This window comes from Podarcis bocagei (assembly GCF_964188305.1).
Source record: "Podarcis bocagei genome assembly, chromosome: 8".
Taxonomy (NCBI): Eukaryota; Metazoa; Chordata; class Lepidosauria; order Squamata; family Lacertidae; genus Podarcis; species Podarcis bocagei.
This window is the reverse complement of record NC_138133.1, coordinates 10,402,811-10,422,675: the sequence shown is the minus strand read 5'-3', so window position 1 is coordinate 10,422,675 and position 19,865 is coordinate 10,402,811.

Here is a 19,865-nt window from a genome sequence, read left to right as displayed (position 1 = left end):
TCTGTCTTCATTTCTCACATAGCGGTTTATGAAGTTTTGAGGCATTGCTTTCTGTCGCCTTGCAGAACTAAGCCCCTTGGTTTTTTGGGAAGTACAGAACATTCGCCAAACAAGTTCCTGAACTGGAAGGTAGCAAATCTGTAAGAATTCAGAAGTTCCTCTGGAGGAGGCGCCTTACTCATGTAGGGACCATTGCTTTATCAGAACGCCTGGTGAGACATAGACATGCAGTCTGGGGCAAAGTAAAATTGGGATGGTTTTGACACAGACTGGTCTCCATTTTTTTATTATATAAATAGGGAGAGTTATATAAATACTCCTCCCATGACTCATTCCTCTTTGTGGTTGGGTTGTATATACTCATCTTAAAATCTTGGCTATGTACGTGCATATCCTTAATTTGTGGCCTATCCTGAATATGCTCCGTGTATGGTTCTGTTATTGTTCGTATGGTTATGTGTTAGTTTGTATATATGTTTATGATAAATCAATAAAAAAATACAACCCCCCCCTCCAAACTGCATGGGTAGAGCAAACCTTATATTTACATTATGCCAGGGCTGGAGAGTTGCTACTGCTCTTCAAGTGGAAGTTACTGTATCCAATGTCTGTTCATCTGAGGAAGGGAAGTGGAAACACATGGAACCAGATTTTTTTTTAAAAAATTGTGTGAATATGGCAGATAACTGTCCAGCATTCAAGGAAACAGCATCATTGTTGACAATAATGTTCTTTAACTGTTACAGGTTGCAATAGTCCATGGGTGGCTGTCACAACCTGCCGTCTTACCAGGGAAATATTTTCTAGAAGATGAGAAGCTTGAGAATTTCAAGATTTGATCCTCCTTTGTGAAATGATTCAGAACTGAACAAGACTTGCCTTTTTGTGGTTATCTGCTCTTGCCTACTGCGCCGACTGATTCAAGATAGCTGGGATCTTCAAGGAAATCTACTAGAGAACATATTTTGTGACACTACTCACATGTATGGAGTACCAACACCGCATGCTTGTCAAGATATGAGTACTGGCACCTCTTTTAAAAATCCCAACAACACCAAAAGAAAAAGAAAAGACTGCACACCAGATATTAGTATCCGGGAGAGCTCCAAGTTTTTGCTTCCACAATTCTGTTTACATTTATTCATTTCTAAATGATCTCTTGCCTTTCTCCTGCTCTTGCCATTTCTTCTCCCAGAATGATCCCACTCACTCCACTTGTAACTTCTGCACTGACAGGAAATTATTACACATCATTACTCTTCGTAAAACACAATTTGCCCAGCCTTCTCAAATTATTCTCCAGAAAATGTGAGGGGGTAATAGAAACTGTCCATTCTATTTACATTTGTCAGTCACTCACACTATTTTCTGCACTGTGCTACGTTTATGCCTCTCCCTTCCCGCCCCCGTTAGAAAAGAAAGGTTCCTTTTAGAGATAACAACAACAGCAGCAACAACAACAACGAGCTTGGGAATGCAGAGTGAACAAACTAGCAAACCCCATCGTCTTTATTCACAGTTTTGTGTTGCCATAAATCAGATCCGTTATTTTATTTAAACTTCATTGCTTTTCATGTCTTGTGCTTTACAGAATAGCATGTGGGAAACAGCTTCGATTTGCAGGTGCGTGTTTGTATTTACTTCTCTGTGTCCATTCCCATTCACTTGCTCACTCACACCTCCATTCACAAAAATATGTCCCTATTCACAATACTTATGTTGGATGCTGGGCACAGCCTGAGGCCCACACCACAGCTGGGGAGTGAGTGGGCACTGCCCAACCCCACACCCTCCAACTTTCCCCCAGTGAAAATGTTGCTGTTGTTTAGTTGTTTAGTCGTGTCCAACTCTTCGTGACCCCATGGAGCAGAGCACGCCAGGCACTACTGTCTTCCACTGCCTCCCGCAGTTTGGTCAAACTCATGCTGGTAGCTTCAAGAACACTATCCAACCATCTCGTCCTCTGTCGTCCCCTTCTCCTTGTGCCCTCCATCTTTCCCAACATCAGGGTCTTTTCCCAGCAGTCTTCTCTTCTCATGAGGTGGCCAAAGTATTGGAGCCTCAGCTTCAGGATCTGTCCTTCCAGTGAGCACTCAGGGCTGATTTCCTTCAGAATGGATAGGCTGGATCTTCTTGCAGTCCATGGGACTCTCAAGAGTCTCCTCCAGCACCATAATTCAAAAGCATCAATTCTTCGGCGATCAGCCTTCTTTATGGTCCAGCTCTCACTTCCATACATCACTACTGGGAAAACCATAGCTTTTACTATACGGACCTTTGTTGGCAAGGTGACCAGTGAAAATAGGGATGTCCTATTCAACAACAACAACAAGAAGCCTGGATGATACCTGGGTCATTGTTGTCATCCTGCATCTGTGAAAGCAGAATGTCCTTTGCCTAGGTAATGGCTTTGGCTGGCAAGTGAAATACCACACTCTAGCATACCCAAATCAGTTGCTCTGTGACATAGAGGAAAGCATGGGCTTCCCCTCCACCTCCCTCACCTGGCTGGTGCACAGGAGAACAATAGCAATAGTTGTTGTTTCTCTGGGAGTTGGAGGAGACAGAGCCTTGCACTGCCCTGTGCTGGACCTTGGGGTTTCTCTGGAAACCTAATGTAGGAGCACAATCTGTTGGGGTGTTAATAGGCACTTGGAATCCCAGAGTCTCTTACCGCTTGGAGATTGGAGTGGCACATAACAGCATTTTCCCCCTGAACTCTGAGAATAGCTCTTGCCTGTCTGAGTGGAGGAGAGGGGTGTATAGTAAGTGAAAAACAAGCCGACTGTAGGAAGGTAAAATTAACACCTGCCCACCACTGAAATCTGAGCCCTGTAACATTGCCCAAGAAGGACTATGGCTGTTCTGAAGTCTCTGCGTCATTACTCCCTTCTCTTGTTGAGTTAACTGCGGTTGAATCCTGACAAGACAGAAGTACTGTTTTGGGGGCACAGGGTGTGTGTGTGTGTGGGGGGAACTCCTGGTCCTGAATGGGGTAACTGTGCCCCTGAAGGACCAGGTGCGCAACCTGAGAGTCATTTTGGACTCACAGCTGTCCATGGAGGCACAGGTCAATTCTGTGTCCAGGGCGGCTGTCTACCAGCTCCATCTGGTACGTAGGCTGCCTGCAGACTGTCTTGCTAGAGTAGTGCATGCTCTAGTTATCTCCCGCTTGGACTACTGCAAGGCGCTCTATGTGGGGCTACCTTTGAAGGTGACCCGGAAACTGCAACTAATCCCGAATGCAGCAACTAGACTGGCAACTGGGAGTGGCCGCTGAGACCATAACACTGGTCCTTAAAGACCTACATTGGCTCCCAGTATGCTTCCGAGCACAATTCAAAGTGTTGGTGTTGACCTTTAAAGCCCTAAACAGCCTTGGCTCAGTATACCTGAAGGACCATCTCCACCCCCATCATTCACTGGTGTTTCCCTCACTGCGAGAAGTGAGGTTACAGGGAACCAGGCAGATGGCATTCTTGGTAGTGGGGTCCTCCCTCCTAGCAGATGTCAGGGAAATAAACAACTATCTGACTTTTAGAAGACATCTGAAGGCAGCCCTGTTCAGAGAAGTTTTTAATGTTTGAAGTTTTATTCTGTTTTTGTCCTCTGACTGGGAAACCCAGTCAGAAGGGCGGGGTATAAATAACAAAATTATTATTATTATTATTATTATTATTATTATTATTATTATTATTATTATTAATTGGGGACATGGGTGACGCTGTGGTCTAAACCACTGAGCCTCTTGGGCTTGCTGATCAGAAGGTCGGCGGTTCGAATCTGCATGACGGAGTGTGCTCCTGTTGCTCTGTCTCATCTCCTGCCAACCTAGCAGTTCGAAAGCATGCCAGTGCAAGTAGATAAATAGGTACCACTGAGGTGGGAAGGTATACGGCATTTTCATGCTCTCTGGTTTCCATCATGGTGTCCCGTTGCACCAGAAGCGGTTTAGTCATGCTGGCCACATGACCTGGAAAGCTGTCTGTGGATAAAAGCCAGCTCCCTCAGCCTGAAAGCGAGATGAGCGCTGCAACCCCATAGTCGCCTTTGACTGGACTTAACTGTCCAGGGGTCCTTTACCTTTTTACCTATTATTGCGTTTTCTTGGTAGTAGAGTTATCATTGGCAGAATCACATTTCCCCCTGCAGACCTGAATGTTTGATGCCTCGTGTGCCTCTCTGCAGCTATAGTATGCATCCCAGAAGATTATCCTAACCTGACTTTGACTTCGGAAATAGATATATAGACGTTTACTTAGCAACTGCAAGCCTCCTTCCATCCTGCCATCTGGAGGGGAAAGCAATGGAACCAAAATTGACTCTGCTCTACTGTAGTCTGGCACTGAAGCAGAATAATCCACGTTCTGAAACCACGGCTCTGCAACTTCCAAGCTTGTAACTTCTGTCCGCCGAAGCAAAATCTGAACAAAATCTGTTGTGTTTCCTAAAATAGAACATTATTCTCCTAATCTAAAATAACATGAATGGCGTCTAAAATAAAAAAGACCACCAAGTAAATGGCCTGTAATAATATGCATGAGAAGACCATAATGGAAATAAGTGCTCATTTACTTCAAAGCAACTTTTTTAAAAAGAAAGCAAACAGAACAGGGCTCTTTCTACCTTTTCACCGTTAGCAAAGTCATATTGTTTGACTTTCATGCACTCTTCTGTCAGATTCATTCTGCCTCAATGGGAGATGGATGATGAATTGGCCACCTCTTGGAGGCGGAGAGGAGGAGATGCTAAGCCTTGGTCTGGGAATTGGCTAAGTACTTCAGCGGAGCTTCAAGCTCTTAATCGCTCTCAGCAAGTTGGCCTCCTTGATTTATAAACTGGGGCAGTGATTAATGATCTTTTAAGTGGACCAGGCAGGCCCAAAGCTTCGCAAATCGGACCACTCAAACATGACGACCACTTGTAAGAGAACGATAACAGCTTTTACATTCACCATATGGTGTATATATATGTGTGTGTGTATGTATGTGTGTACACACCCACACACAAAATAAAACCTATTCTGCTCAGCTAATATCAGCTGGCCAGCATGATGAGATGACTGAACCTCAGTGAATTTCTCATCTGGCAATTGTCCAGACACAGAGTTAGGCCTCACCCGGATAGCTAGGTTGTATCAGGAGAAGCCGTAGGGAGGACCTTGACTTAGAAGTATGTAACTTACAGCAGCATGTAAGAACATTGGTAGTTCCTATTTCTTCACAATGAAAAACAGCCACTTGATTTCAAAACTGCATGATTACAAGCATCGGGGGGAGAAAAATGTCACATTATTAGGATCAGCTGGATCTCACATGGAGGCTTCCTTGGGCGTACAATGGCAGCCTTTGCAATTGATCACTTGAGGCTGTGGCATCGGCCTTTGTGTTGGCAGCATTGCTCTACTCACCAGACAATTTGATCCTCCTCATCTGGCCATAAATGCTTCTGGGTGACATCTGGGTGATGTAGCCCACCTGGCTTAGACAACAGGCCAACAGTGACCTGGAGACGGTGCCAGAGTTTGGCACTGGAAGCTTGCAATGACAAACTTAAAAATTCATCACCCTGAGTCAAGTCCAAACACCGCCAAATTGGGAGCCCAACTTAGAACAAGTTAACCCTGGCAATTTCACTCCTTGCCACCACAGCTATCCCTCCTGATATCTGAAAAACCTTTCTGACCTACAGTGGCTCCTTCAATAAGGACCCTTTTGTTACTTTGTAGGATCTGAAATGCTGATATCATGGCATTCCAAGATTTAGGGAGCTTCCAGGGTACTTTTCCAGGGCACCCGAAACTACAAACCATAGGTATGGTCATGGTCATCATGTAAGCCTACCCTTCTGAAACAAGCCAGGGGACATTTGCCCATTAAATTGCTGGCCTTCCTCTTGCCCCATTTGCCCCTGCTCCCCTGCCAGGATGCCAGGTTTCCTAGCCATTCCTGCCCTTTTATCTGCTGCCTTGCAGCATCCTTGTTCCTTGCTAGTAAGAAACAAGATAATCAGAAAGAGCTCACCACATCACATGCTGTGCTAGATTTTTATTTGCTGGGAGTTTGGGGGGGGGGTTGTTTGTTTTACATATGGGAGCATTCCAAAATATGAACCCCTCCCAGCTGCACTCTGAAGTATGTGGCCCATTCGGTCACCTCCGAACCTCATTCCCATCTGATTCTGCTGCGTGCAGATCTAGATTCCAATGGCTTTGAAAAAGGAGTAGACAAATCCGTGGGGGGTATTAGCAATGATAGATAAATTCAGTCTCTGATTACCAAAAGCTTGAGGCAAAGCAGAAGAACTAACTCCAACTTATTCTGCCAGGAGCATCAGGGGGGGGGGGCGCCTCCCGGCTTGCTATCGCTGCCACCTGAGGGCTGAACTACATGGAACCTTGAATTGATGATCAAGCATGGACAGCTCTTAGTGTGATGGCCTGGGATTCAGACTCAGAGGCTAAACCTGAGGAATCCCAGCCTGCACGGGAGTCCCCGCCTCCAGGGCTGACTGAGCCGGGGCTGGGGCTTGAGCCTGAAGGGTCCTCACCTGTGCTGGATCCTCAGGTGCAGGCACCAGCTGAGTCTGCTCTGGCTCCTGAGGTGATGGAGGACCCATTGCCTGCAGGTGCTCCACTCCCAGCCCCGTCAGGGGAAACTGAGGTTGCCTCTGGGAACCCTCCAGCCTCTCCTGAGCTGCAGAGGCTCAGGGCAGAGAGGCAGAGGGAACTAAGTTCCTGCAGGAGGAGTGCTCGCCTCCAGGCCAGGATAGGCAAGTCACCTGTGGACTGGGGCTGCCCTATGCCCATAGGCGCCGACTCCATGGGGCTTGAGGGGGCTCGAGCCCCCTCAAAAAAATTTTTGGGGGGGCTCAGCCCCCCCATTAATCTCGGGCGGGCGCCCTTCCAGCAGAGCGCCGCCGCCGTCCCCCGCCTCCTCCCCACCTGCTCCTTCGCCAGCCAGCCAGCCGCGCGCCCTAATCGGAGAGCCCCGGCCGTCCCCCGCGAGATTAGGGAATCCCCGGGGGCGGGGGCTCCTGCCTCGCTGCTTCGCAGCACCACCGCCACTGCCAAGGCACTGCCGGAAATCCCGCGAGAACAGGGGAATCCCGACTGGCCACACCTCCCAGCCTTCCAATCGGCTGGCTGGGGGTGTGTGGCTTGCCCTATTTAGGGCCGGAGCCACTTTATTTGCATATTCATGAGCTTATTTATTATTCATGAGCTTTCCCGGGCCCCCCCAATATTTTTTCTAAGTCCGCGTCCCTGCCTATGCCTCGGGGCAGATAAAAGCCAGTCAGCCCCAGTCTCAAGTTGCGGGAGCAATGTTGTTGGTAGCCTGCTCCTGTCCTGCTCTTCTGCTAGAGTTCCTGACCTCACCCGACTCCCTGCCTTGGACCCAGCTTCAGCTTTGATGGACGGCCTCAATACTGCACCCTCAACATTGGACTGGACTCAGACCACGCCTCACAGAAACCCACGGGACCCGCACACTTAGGTTCTTAGGCTTAGCTCCTACAACATATTTAGTTTAATTTAAAGTAGGACTCGATTTCCCGTTTCTCTGACAATGCTGATCTTGAGTTCCTCCTGTGGTTTAGCAGTCAGAAATTCTAACAATCATGAGCTCAACACATATATTACAGCTGTATGTGGATCTTACCTTGAATAACAATTCTGTCTTCTTTGGTCGCAGAGGGAACTGTTTTCCTCGGTGAGCTCTACGAACAACCATTTTTTTCCTATTGGGGAGCCTTTGGAAATTAAGAGAGGGGTCCATCAATGCTATACTTGTCAGGCTGAAGAGAAAGCATTGTGCAGGCTTCATAATTTGCAGCACATTTTTTTTTTAAAAAGATAATGGCTGTGATTGGACAGAGTGATGATAACGAGCACAGGAAAGAGGCGAGCGAGGGCAGTTTGCTGCGAAAGAATCAATAACAGAAAACTAACTTCTGCTAAGATAGGAGAAAACAGCACTCCCTAGAGGAAAATTCCAAAGCGTTTTCATTCTGGACTCCACGCAGGGGAGACCTCCCGCCTATGTGAATGATGAAAAATTGCAGACCTATTTTCTGAAACTCTGTTATAACAAACTGCAAACTGAACCTTTTTGTTTCACCATTTGGTAATATCTTTTCCAGGAGTATTTCCTCCCCCCCACCCTCAAGAGCTTCATAATATATTTTCCAGGAGCTATCGTGAGGAAAAGGAGGTGCTGCAGAAGCAATGAATTATCCGTATACTCTAGTGATCTCAAGATGACATAAAATTCCTTTTTTATAAAATGTTGTAGCTTTGGGCTTATAGGAAACCTAACTTCAAACTGGAATTTGAGGGTGGGGGAGAGAAAAAGAGAGACAAAAGAGAGGGTTTAAAACACAACACTGGTTGGAAACAGACAGTGTTTTCTGAGCAGCGTGGGTGTTAAATATCAGCACTTAATGGTGCCATACATACAGTTATTTGTGTATATCAGTGTTTTTCAACCTTTTTTGGGCAAAGGCACACTTGTTTCATGAAAAAAATCACGAGGCACACCACCATTAGAAAATGTTAAAAAAATTAACTCTGTGCCTATATTGACTATATATAAAGTAATTCTCTTGAATAGGAATCAAATAAACACAAAGAAAGTATTTTATAATTACTTTATTATGAAATAGTAAGTAAACAGAAATATGAAAAATTATAAAATACTTTATTTAGTGCGCAACCTGGGCCTGTTTGGCTGAACACAAAGCTGATATTTTGGCTGGAATCGAAGAAAGACACACACGTAGTTCTTCGTCAACAGCTCTCAGTCTCTCTCTGTATTTAGTTTTTATAGCAATCATGCTTGAAAAGCTCATCTCACACAGATATGTAGTGGAAAATGGGAGCAATGTCAAAATAGCTTTGTTTGCCAGAAGGGGGAACTCCTTGGCAGTATCCAACCAAAAACTGTCCAAAGGTAGATCAGCAAATCTTAGCTTGAAACCACGATTTTGTCTCAGTTCAGTTAGTTCCTCCTGCTCCTGTAAAGTCATGTCCTTTCCACCAACTGATGCTGAGCTATAAGGGTCCCTAACCCAGTCAAGGCATTCAGTGGAGACTGAAGAGAAATAAAATGACAACTTCTCCGGTCCTCCTGGTGACTCGAGTCGCGACGTCTTCTTCTCTCCGCTGCTGCGCATACTGTGCTCGGGCGGGAAGGAAGTCGGAAGATGATGTCCTACTGTGATAGGTCCAGGCTGGAGTCTGGACCAATCACAGCCCGGACATCAGAAAAGTGGAGGGTGTCCCCCTGAGGAGCGCCAATCGGCGCCCCTGCTGGCCGAGGGTGGGGTCAAAAACCCCACCCCATACCCAGGACACAGTCCGGCGCCCACCTAGTGGGCGAAAATTTGATTTATTTTTTTAAAAAATCTTTCGAATTTTTCAATTTCCCCCACGGCACACCAGGCAACATCTCGCGGCACACTAGTGTGCCGCGGAACAGTGGTTGAAAAACACTGGTTAAACACGGTTTGCATGGCTTTTATAGGTATGTATGAAACTTCCTTGGCCAATTTCTTTCATCCTGCTGAAACTATTTTATAAGCTGGGCTCAAAACCTCTCAGTTTTTTCCCTAACCAGAAACCTCCCAACACACCTTGACTTTCGGCTGAATTCACTCAGAACTTTAAAATGCTTTACTCCCATGCCAAAATAAATTTATTGAGGATTAGAGTGCCCAATCACTGATTTTTCTGTTGTGAACAATCCTGGGATCTTTGGATGGAGGGCGGTATACAAATTTAATTAATTATAATAATAATAATAATAGGCACAGGGCAAGATTATCTCCATCAATATAGCATCCTCATACACACAACCTTACATTATTCTCTAGATGTGACTGTCTGCCATTTACTCATGTAGGGAATCTCCCTGCTCCCACTGCATCTGGTGACCCCAGTTGCATCCATACGATACCGTCAAAGCACATTCATCAGGCATCTGCCCCCTCAAAGAATTCTGGGCACTATAGTTTGTCAAGGGTTGCTGGAAACCGAAACCCTGTGAGGGCTAAACTCCGATGTCCAGAATTATTTCAGGGGGTTCATGTGCACTGAATGTGGTTTAAAGATATAGCGCAGGGGTAGGCAACCTAAGGCCTGTGGGCCGGATGCGGCCCAATCGCTTTCTCAATCTGGCCCATGGATGGTCCAGGAATGACCGTGTTTTTACATGAGTAGAATGTGTCCTTTTTTAAAAAATGCAACTCTGGGTTATTTGTGGGGCCTGCCTGGTGTTTTTACATGAGTAGAATGTGTCCTTTTATTTAAAATGCATCTCTGGGTTATTTGTGGGGCATAGGAATTCATTCATCCCCCCCAAAAAAAATATAGTCCGGCCCACCACGTGGTCTGAGGGGCGGTGGACCGGCCCACGGCTGGAAAAGGTTGCTGAGCCCTGATATAGCGTGTTCATAGCCGATGTTTTATTTTTTTTTATAAAAATAATATTTATTACTTTTAAGTCTTACAAAAAGGAGAAAAGAAAAGAAAAAAGAAAAAGAAGAAAAAGAAAAAACAATACAGTACAATATATAAAAAATACACAACACAACATTAACACATTAAACAAAACGAAAGCAAAAACAGTTCAAAAAACACACATCATACCATCTCAATATCCTCTCTTTCATTCCCTTGTTTCATCGACCTCCTCTCACCTCCCTTTTTGTATTCCATTTCTATTAATTATTTCAGCAAATCCTTTCCATCTTTCTCTATTTTCTGTCATATGATTATCTTAACATATTTTAACCTTATTTTCCATTAATACTATAATACTTATTTATGCTTAATTCCTTAAAACATTTCTACTAAAGCCGTATAATTCCCTTCCAACATTTTTCTAACACTCATTAATTTTACATTATTTCCATATATAGATTTTAAACTTTTTCCAATATTCTTCCACCGTCTCTTCTCCCTGGTCTCGGATTCTGCCAGTCATTTCCGTCAATTCCATATAGTCCATCAACCTGGTGATCTTCTGTCCGAGGCTCTTAACTCTTTTCCAAGTCCCTTCTGCCGGTCTTCTTCATATTTATACATGCACTTTACTTTGTCTTCTCCTGATCTTGTTCTTATTTTCCTTCCTTTAATGCTGAAAAGTAGATCTCGGGGAAATTCCCACCTAGCAATGTTTTTATATTCCTTCTCGACAAGTCAGCCAAATCTCCATAGTTAAAACTAAAATTCAAAAGATATTTCCAGTCGTATTTCAAAGTTCCTCCAAGTCTGGCAGTCCCCACAACTCCAGTCTCCTCCTGACCCAAGTCCAGGTCCCAAAGGTCAATAAATCCCTGCATGAAGGGATCTATCCAACTTTCCTTCTCCAGTCCAAGCGGGGCTCCAATCCTCAAAGTCTGACTTTCTCTAAATTCAGTCATAAAAGGCATCAACTTATAGTCATCAAATTGCATCTGTGAGGCTGGGGCTCTCTCCCTTTCCACTTGTACTACTTTAGGCTCTACTTTAGGTTCCACAACAACAACTTTCTCCCCCGCCTTCTCCTCAATTTGCCATGTCAAAGTAGGTCCCTGTATCGATCCCTGAATAGCTTCTGTATTAATATTCACCTTTTGTCCAAAATTAGTCACTTTTTGTTCCAAGCTATCAATTTTTATAATCATCACATCCGTCTTCTTATGGAGCTGTTCCAGTGAGTCATTAATCTTACATAATGCAACCACTAAGGCTTCTTCTGTCAACATTCTTAACGGTCCAAGGTCAATCCCAGATTCTCACAGTCTTATCTTGCAGCTGGAAATTCCCCCAGCTCAGCCCATGTAACAATTTCAAAGGCTTCCTCTAGGGGGAAACAATTTCTATTTGTATCAATCCTTTTAAGCACAGTTCAAGCAATAAAGTTAGTTTCAATTTTCAATTACTTTTACTCCTTTTTTAACGCAGAAGGAGACAATGGAAACAATGTATTTCTCTTCTTTAACTTACTGTCAACAAACGATCTATTCACAGTCAATGAGCATATCCAAAACTTCAGTCTTACTAGCAGCCCGTTTCCAGGTTCAGAGCAGTGGTAATTTGACTTTCTTCACTCTCTCCTGCAGGCTTACGCGGTCTAAAATTCCCCCCCTCTTCTCCTGCTTCCAAGGGGGGGTTGATGATTTTAGCCGATGGAAGTTTAATCCTTTATCAAAACCTTTCCAAGACTTTAGCTTGCAGCCTCTTTGCTTCAGTCTATTTACAAAAGGGGAAGGCAGACTTCCTGTTTGAAACCTCCCCATTTCGGTGCCAAATTAAGACGTTTAAAAACCCAATTTTCCGTTCTACTCACGGGTAGTTGTTTTAAGATCAAACTGTCCACAGGAAAAAGTCAGCGCTCTCCGGCAACAGCAATGCGGCTTCACTCCGTGAAAGAAGCAGTCAATTCGAAGCACCGCGCCACTCACCCCACGTCGCTCCGGATCCCCGAAACCGGGTTTCCCTGCGAGTAGGGGAGTGCAAAAGGTGCCAGCCGAATCCCACGTTCACAGGCTTCTCCTGCCTATGATTTTTTGTGGGTCCCTGCCTTCGCCGTGGCGGCCAGACCCTAATTTCCACTAAGCAAATTCCTCCCGATCAGAGGAATTCAGTCATTACCGGAGGCGCTAACCCAGAAGTCCTCATAGCCGATGTTTTAGTGTGGCCAAAATATGCTCCTCACCCCTGATACCATGTAGCTTTCTTTCCTTGCCTGGGATCCTTTGAGGGAGGAGCAATTATCCTTGGTACAGTGGAAGCCGAAACTCATTTTAGACCCGGAGATCTTTGCAGTGCAGAGCCTTTTTGCTGTCCCCATTCCCTACTGTAAGGGCAAGCAGACTTCAGGCTTACAGGGCTGGATATAATGTGTAGTTTGGCCTGCAGACAAAAGTCATGCTTGAGATCCAAGATGCAGTGTGCTTATTTGCAAATGCCTCATCACAGGACCCCTTGAGGAAAATCTCCCACCCGCCATTTATGCTTACAGAAAAAGACCACAATGTTAGTCAACTCACAGTGGGGAATGGTGAAAACAGTGTTGTTGTTTCAATTGCTTTCAAGAGCCACAGGTGCAAGTTTCAAGAATGAGGAATTAGAATAAGTTATGTGCAGGCATTCTTGCTATACCCAGGAGCATAAATACTACAGATGAGACATGCAAGCTCAAGTTTTAACTCTCAGAGGTTAAACGGATGGCTTAAACATCCATTTCCCCTGTAAAGTTAACTTCAGCGTTCCCATTCCCATAAGGAACACCAAATTTGAGAAATCATTTAATACGCTTTGAATCTAATCAGAAATTATATTCTGGAGAATGTAACTAGAAATTGCCTTTTCCGTTCTGATGGACGTGTCTGTGGGTGTTTTTGCCAAAGTCTAAAACTCCAACACTTCAGCAATTATGATAGAAGAATGAGGAAGATCAATGCAAAATATGTTAGGCATCCACAGCTGTTCTTTTCCAGCCATGTGCCTTCTTATTCACACACAAACACACACTATTCAGAAGTCCCACTAGAATTCTGCAATCTGGAGGGAAAAAGGGGGCCACATAGTAATAAGCAGGTGTAATTTCTTGCTGCCAATTATCAGATAAGATGCACTCGAGATCCATCTTGCCGTTTGGTTTTCTAACCAAAGGGAGGCTTTGCTAAATCATTTTGAGTTTAAGTAAAAATACTTAAGTGCTTTAATCCTCAGGCACACATGCATGGATGTGTACATATATGGGAGCCGCATACAATAGTCATAACTTGCTGTAGAAGTGATTCTCAAATAAGGATTCACAGTAAACTGTAGTTTACTCCAGTTCCAGGGATGCTACAAGAAAGGTAGTGGTATTGTGGTAAGAGAAAAGAGGGGAGCACATCAGCAGAACTTCTTTCTGAGCAGACGTGATGACGTCATCTTGATATTTTAATTTAAGTTAATTTTATTCTCTATGGTCTTATGGAAACTGTTTAGAGGTTATGTTGATTAGGAGGTATAGAAATCCTGTCAAATAAAACTAAGCCTTGTGAAACCCATGTTAGTCATACAAATGAAGAGAAATAAATGTTCAATGGTACTCTGAAGAAACTTTTTATTACCCCTATGTTTTATAGGTGACAGCTGACTCCATCAGCTGCTGAGTCAGAACTGGGGAAAGGAAGGGGCAAATGTCAAATGGAAGCCGCCCAAGAGGAAATACTTTGAACTTCTTGAAGTGACAGCAGTAAGACAGTGTGCAAAGAGACCATAGTCCCCGTTTAGCCCCCATTTCCAAAACTTATATGCCATTTTATAGTCCCAAGTTAATACGGAGTTAGCATCAAGGGGCCATCAAACTCATTTCTTATGCTGAATGATGTAGGATTTCCACCATATCTCCAGAGTCAGTCTGACTTTCACCGAAAGAAACCTAGAGTGGAAACATGCATCAAAAGTTTGAAAAGCAAACAGCTAAAACCTTATAAAAAACAGTTACCGTTTCACATGTAGCCATAGGAAAATGATAAAGTATACTTTAAAATTTCAGAATATTGTGCTTAAAAGTGTTCAATTTTTTAATTTTTATTTTACATCTAACTAGATTGCAGCCTAGCCAAAGAAGGAAAACTTGTGATTTCTGCTTTTTGGCAGGGTTTACCCGCTCACAACTCCTGCCAACCTAGCAGTTTGAAAGCATGTCAAAGTGCAAGTAGGTAAATAGGTACCGCTCCGGCAGGAAGGTAAACGGCGTTTCCGTGCGCTGCTCTGGTTCACCAGAAGCGGCTTAGTCATGCTGGCCACATGACCCGGAAGCTGTACGCTGGCTCCCTCGGCCAATAAAGCGAGATGAGCGCCGCAACCCAAGTGTCGGTCATGAATGGACCTAATAGTCAGGGGTCCCTTTACATTTATCTTTACCCGCTCACAAGGAGGACTTAAGCAGCCTTCTCAGGTGGCGGAATACTGAGGGGCACCAGAAGCTGCCAACACTTGACCCTGTTAAGCGAGAATTGGGTGGGTGAGGGAGGGAGACAGCACCTTTGCACTTCACCTCAGGTGGCAAAACAGGATGGGTCACCCCCGCTATTCAGACATCCAATGTGGATGGTATGGTCCAGTCTTCTTCAGCTGCCTCTCTAACTTCTCCTTTGCACTCACCAGCCAGAGAGGTGTTTTTTTGCAGCAGCAAACTGTACTACTTTGTGGAATTAGAAGTTTATCATTTTTTAAAAAATGCTGTGGCATGTGGTATCCCTAACCCATCTTCACCACAGAGTTAAAATCAATGTTTCCGAAGCTTGACATGAATTGCCTGTTGAGAAGGAATCTGAGTTGAATGCCAAAAACGGTACATCAGGGCAAAACCAGGAAATTGTCATAAATGCTCTGTGTAAGATGACTTTTTCCATTTAACAAAACACCCACTATCAGCCCTTTTGCAAGTTATTTTGATACCACCTTATTTCGTTCTATCTGGAAAAATACAGAGCTGAACATTGAAAGCTAGTCAACGGTGACTCTGTTTTCCGTTTCACAGAATCCAACTGTTCAGAGTAAGTGACTTATAGGCCTTTTTTTTTACAACTTTTTTTTTTTAAAGCCCACATCTGCTGCAGACAGACTATGATTTGAAAAAGCTGATGCAATAGCGCAGCAAAAGTTTATTTTGCTATGGGTTGTTTCATCTCCAACCAGTTGCAATATTGATTTCTCTCGGTGGATTAATTATCAGAGGTAATTCCAGTCTTCTCTGCAATGGGCGGAAGGGAAAGCGATGTTTTCATTTAAAGGAAGTCTATTGACAATTGTGCACCGGCTTCCCCTGGGTTGCAGAATCAATGGCACTGGAAGACCCGTGTCATAAAAGTAGTGTGCATGACATTATTTATGTTATCATAGACACAAGTAAATCTTGCTTTGTTTACAGGATTCTAAAATTTTATTTCTATAGGTTTGCCGGATGATGGTGCTGCCATTTACATAAACAGAAACAAGTGTTGAGATATGGGCTATTTTAACAGTCACTCTAGGCCAAGGGTAGCCAATGTGGTGCTTTCCTGATGTTGCTGAACTGCAACTCCCATCAGCCCCAGTCCTAGCTAACAGGGAGTTGCTGTCCAACAACCTAGCTACTCCCACTATAGGCACTACGTATAGATGCGGGTGGCGCTGTGGTCTAAACCACTGAGCCTCTTGGGCTTGCCAGTCAGAAGGTCTGCGGTTTGAATCCCCATGACGGAGTGAGCTCCCGTTGCTCTGACCCAGCTCCTGCCAACCTAGCAGTTCGAAAGCACGCCAGTGCAACTAGATAAATAGGTACCGCTGTGGCAGGAAGGTAAACAGTGATTCTGTGCGCTCTGGTTTCCATCACGGTTTTCCATTGTGCCAGAAGCAGTTTGGTCATGCTGGCTACATGACCCGGAAAGCTGTCTCTGGACAAACGCCGGCTCCCTTGGCCTGAAAGCAAGATGAGCGCCACAACTCCATAGTTGCCTTTGACTGGACGTAACCATCCAGGGATTCTTTGCCTTTACTTTTTTACAGGGTAGTTATCTGTATTTTTAAGGCACTAATATTGGGCACAGTCTACTTTGAAAGTCTCCATGCAAGCACTATTTATATTGTCATAGCCCCATCTGGGTCCCATTGCCTAAGAGGACCCAGCAGGGCCTAGGAGTCTCCAAATCTCTGAGGACCTCTTACACGAGAGCAGTATCCATATACAAAGTCAGCCAGTCCGGAGGTCAGGGAATCCAGATGATCACAGAGCCAAGGGCACAAACACGGGGTAGGAAACAGGACCAATGAGGAGTGTGGCCTGAGTAGAAGGTTGTGGACTGGGGAGAGTTCTGGAGGCCAGAAAGAGAAGCCTAGAGGGCCTGAGATTCCTCACCCTTGATCTCTATATAAAGTGCAAGTAGTCTTCTGCATGGGATGCGGGCGGCGCTGTGGGTTAAACCACAGAGCCTAGGGCTTGCTGATCAGAAGGTCGGCGGTTCAAATCCCCGCGACAGGAAGAGCTCCCGTTGCTTGGTCCCTGCTCCTGCCAACCTAGCAGTTCGAAAGCATGTCAAAGTGCAAGTAAATAAATAGGTACCACTCCTGCGGGAGGGTAAACGTGCGCTGCTCTGGTTCGCCAGAAGCGGCTTAGTCATGCTGGCCACATGACCCGTAAGCTGTATGCCGGCTCCCTTGGCCTGTAAAGTGAGATGAGCGCCACAGCCCCAGAGTCGGTCAAGACTGGACCTAATGGTCAGGGGTCCCTTTACCTTTTAGTCTTCTGCAAGACTGTTTCATCCCAAATGCATTTCATTCCACATACATAATATGGTTCATCTTACACTGGAAATGGTTTCTTTGTAGCCCCATATTGCTGCCAGGTGAATTTCTAGAGCTCTTTAAAACACCATTATACTATTTGTCCATTATCCTCTTAACCCTTTGATGTGCAGAGATGGCTGCAGTGCTTACTAAACTCATTTAAAAGTATCTTTGACTCTCGAATCACTTTGTTCTCAGCATTAGTAATACCGGGCATAATCCTGCTTGATTTGCAAGATTCAGGTTGAGTAGCTTATAGCTTTTGAACCATCAGCGGCTCAGAGCACTCTCTAAAGGGGTTGGCGCAATTCATCACATCCAAGCCAATGTATATGCAACAGACCCAATAAATGTGGACAGTCTGTCTTGTTACTTGAAATTCAAGTGAATAGCTGACTTTCTCAGATGTGCAAATGTGGTTTGTGCACAAATGGCAGGATTTTTTTTTTTGAAAAGTTTGTGCGGGGGGATAAAAAAATGGAGGGGGAATCAAATTCCTAGACAGTAGTAAAAGAATACCGTATTTTTCGCCCTATAGGGCGCACCGGCCCATAGGGCGCACCTAGTTGTTTTTTTTTGGGGGGGGGGAAATAAAGAAAATTTAGCCCGAGCTTCCCCCGACCCCAGCCCCCAGAACAGGCTGCTATCCGCAAGCCTTGGGAGCCCGGTGGGAACTCCTGCCCTGCTCTCCAGGCTTGCGGATATCTGCCCGAAGCCCGGGGTGCGCTCCTCAGTGCGCCCCAGGCTTCGGGGTGCAGGCTGCTATCCACAAGCCTAGGGAGCCCGGCGCACCGACCCCTCTCGCTCTCCAGGCTTCAGCGAAAGTCTGCATTTGCCCCATAGGATGCACACATATTTCCCCTTCATTTTTGGAGGGGGAAAAGTGTGTCCTATAGGGCGAAAAATATGGTAAATACTTAGGAGCCTGCATCAAAACTTCCTCAGCAGTGCAGGGATTTTTAATTCACAACTTCACCATGTCAAATGTTCTTTCAACTTTGGTGGCCTGCATGTGGAGAGGAGATGGGGAACCCCCCCCCCAAGTTGCTGGACTATAACTCCCAGTTGTGGCTGAAGGCAGTTGGGGTTCCCCAGCTCTGATGCAGGTTGGGTATGTCTGCAGCCTTGGTGTTTATTTGGTTCAGTGGTTATCCCCAGTCTAATCATGATCTTAGTCCTGCAGTCTCCCCATCATCCTCTGTCCACCTGCTAGTATGCTAACTTCAAGACTAGTAACAGGAATACAGTGGTGCCCCGCAAGACGAATGCCTCGCAAGACGGAAAACTCGCTAGACGGAAGAGTTTTCCGTTTTGGAGGTGCTTCGCAAAACGAATTTCCTATGGGCTTGCTTCGCAAGACGACAATGTCTTGCGAGTTCCTGCTGGTTTTTTCCCCTCCCCCCTTTTTCTAAGCCGCTAAGCCGCTTATCAGCTGATCCGATCAGCAGATAAGCCGCTAAAAGCCACTAATAGCGCTAATAGCGCTAATCTGCTAATCCGTCAATGGGCTTACTTCGCAAGACGAAAAAACCGCTAGACGAAGAGAATCACAGAACGGATTCTTTTCATCTTGCGAGGCACCACTGTAAAAGCTTCTTCCCCTTGTCCCCCATTCATTGGGCATTGGAGGAAATCCCCATCGGTAACAGTCCAATCAAACCAACAGAAATCCTGTCTCCCCTTACATTGAGTGTGACTGCATGACTAGGATGATTAGGATTGAAACACATTACAGTTTCAGTTTATCAATCAACAAAACAAGCCTGCATCTCTTTGTGGTTAAACATGGCACCAAACGGGATTTCGAATAGTTCCTTGGAGAAAATCCAACGTGACTTATGTATGGGAGTATGGCGTGAAGTAAGGTTGCTTCTGGAACTGCAGGAATTGGCCACACACAGTGTGCTACATAGACTCTTGCTACTCTAAACAAACCAGGATCTTTCAAACAAAAATGCAGCTGACAGTACTAAGCGCGCAGAGAACATCTCCAGAGAGGAAATTTCACAAAAATAAAAATAATTATTTGTGCCGTAGATTTTTGAGTCTCTCCTTTTCCATTCTAGTCCACACTTTGGGGTTCCCTTTTCAGTTTTCATCAGTTTAGTTTGGTGGCCTTTTGGAAACCCAAACTTCTTAGCTTAGCACTTTCCTCTAATGTTTGCATTCCTCTCTTTTTTTTGGCTCCCACCCTACTCCACAATGAAAGACAACAGATAATGATACATTTTAATTGATGAGAATATTATAAAAAATTTAACCCTGGTTGATGGATTCCAGTTAGAAATCAATCACTGTCTCTTAATTCTCTAATGAATCCAATGATATAAGAAATGAAACATTGCTAAAAGCGCCCACACAGGAGATCCCAAATGACGGGAAGCCTTTTGATTTATTATACAACAGATAAGATCGGCATGATACAGCATCCTGATGGTTTATGAGCCTGTGAAAATCCTTGTAATGAAGGTTATTCTCAAACTCATAAAGTTTCATATTCCAGTGTGTACTCTATCATCGGCCTGTAATGTGAAACTCAGATTGATAAACATAT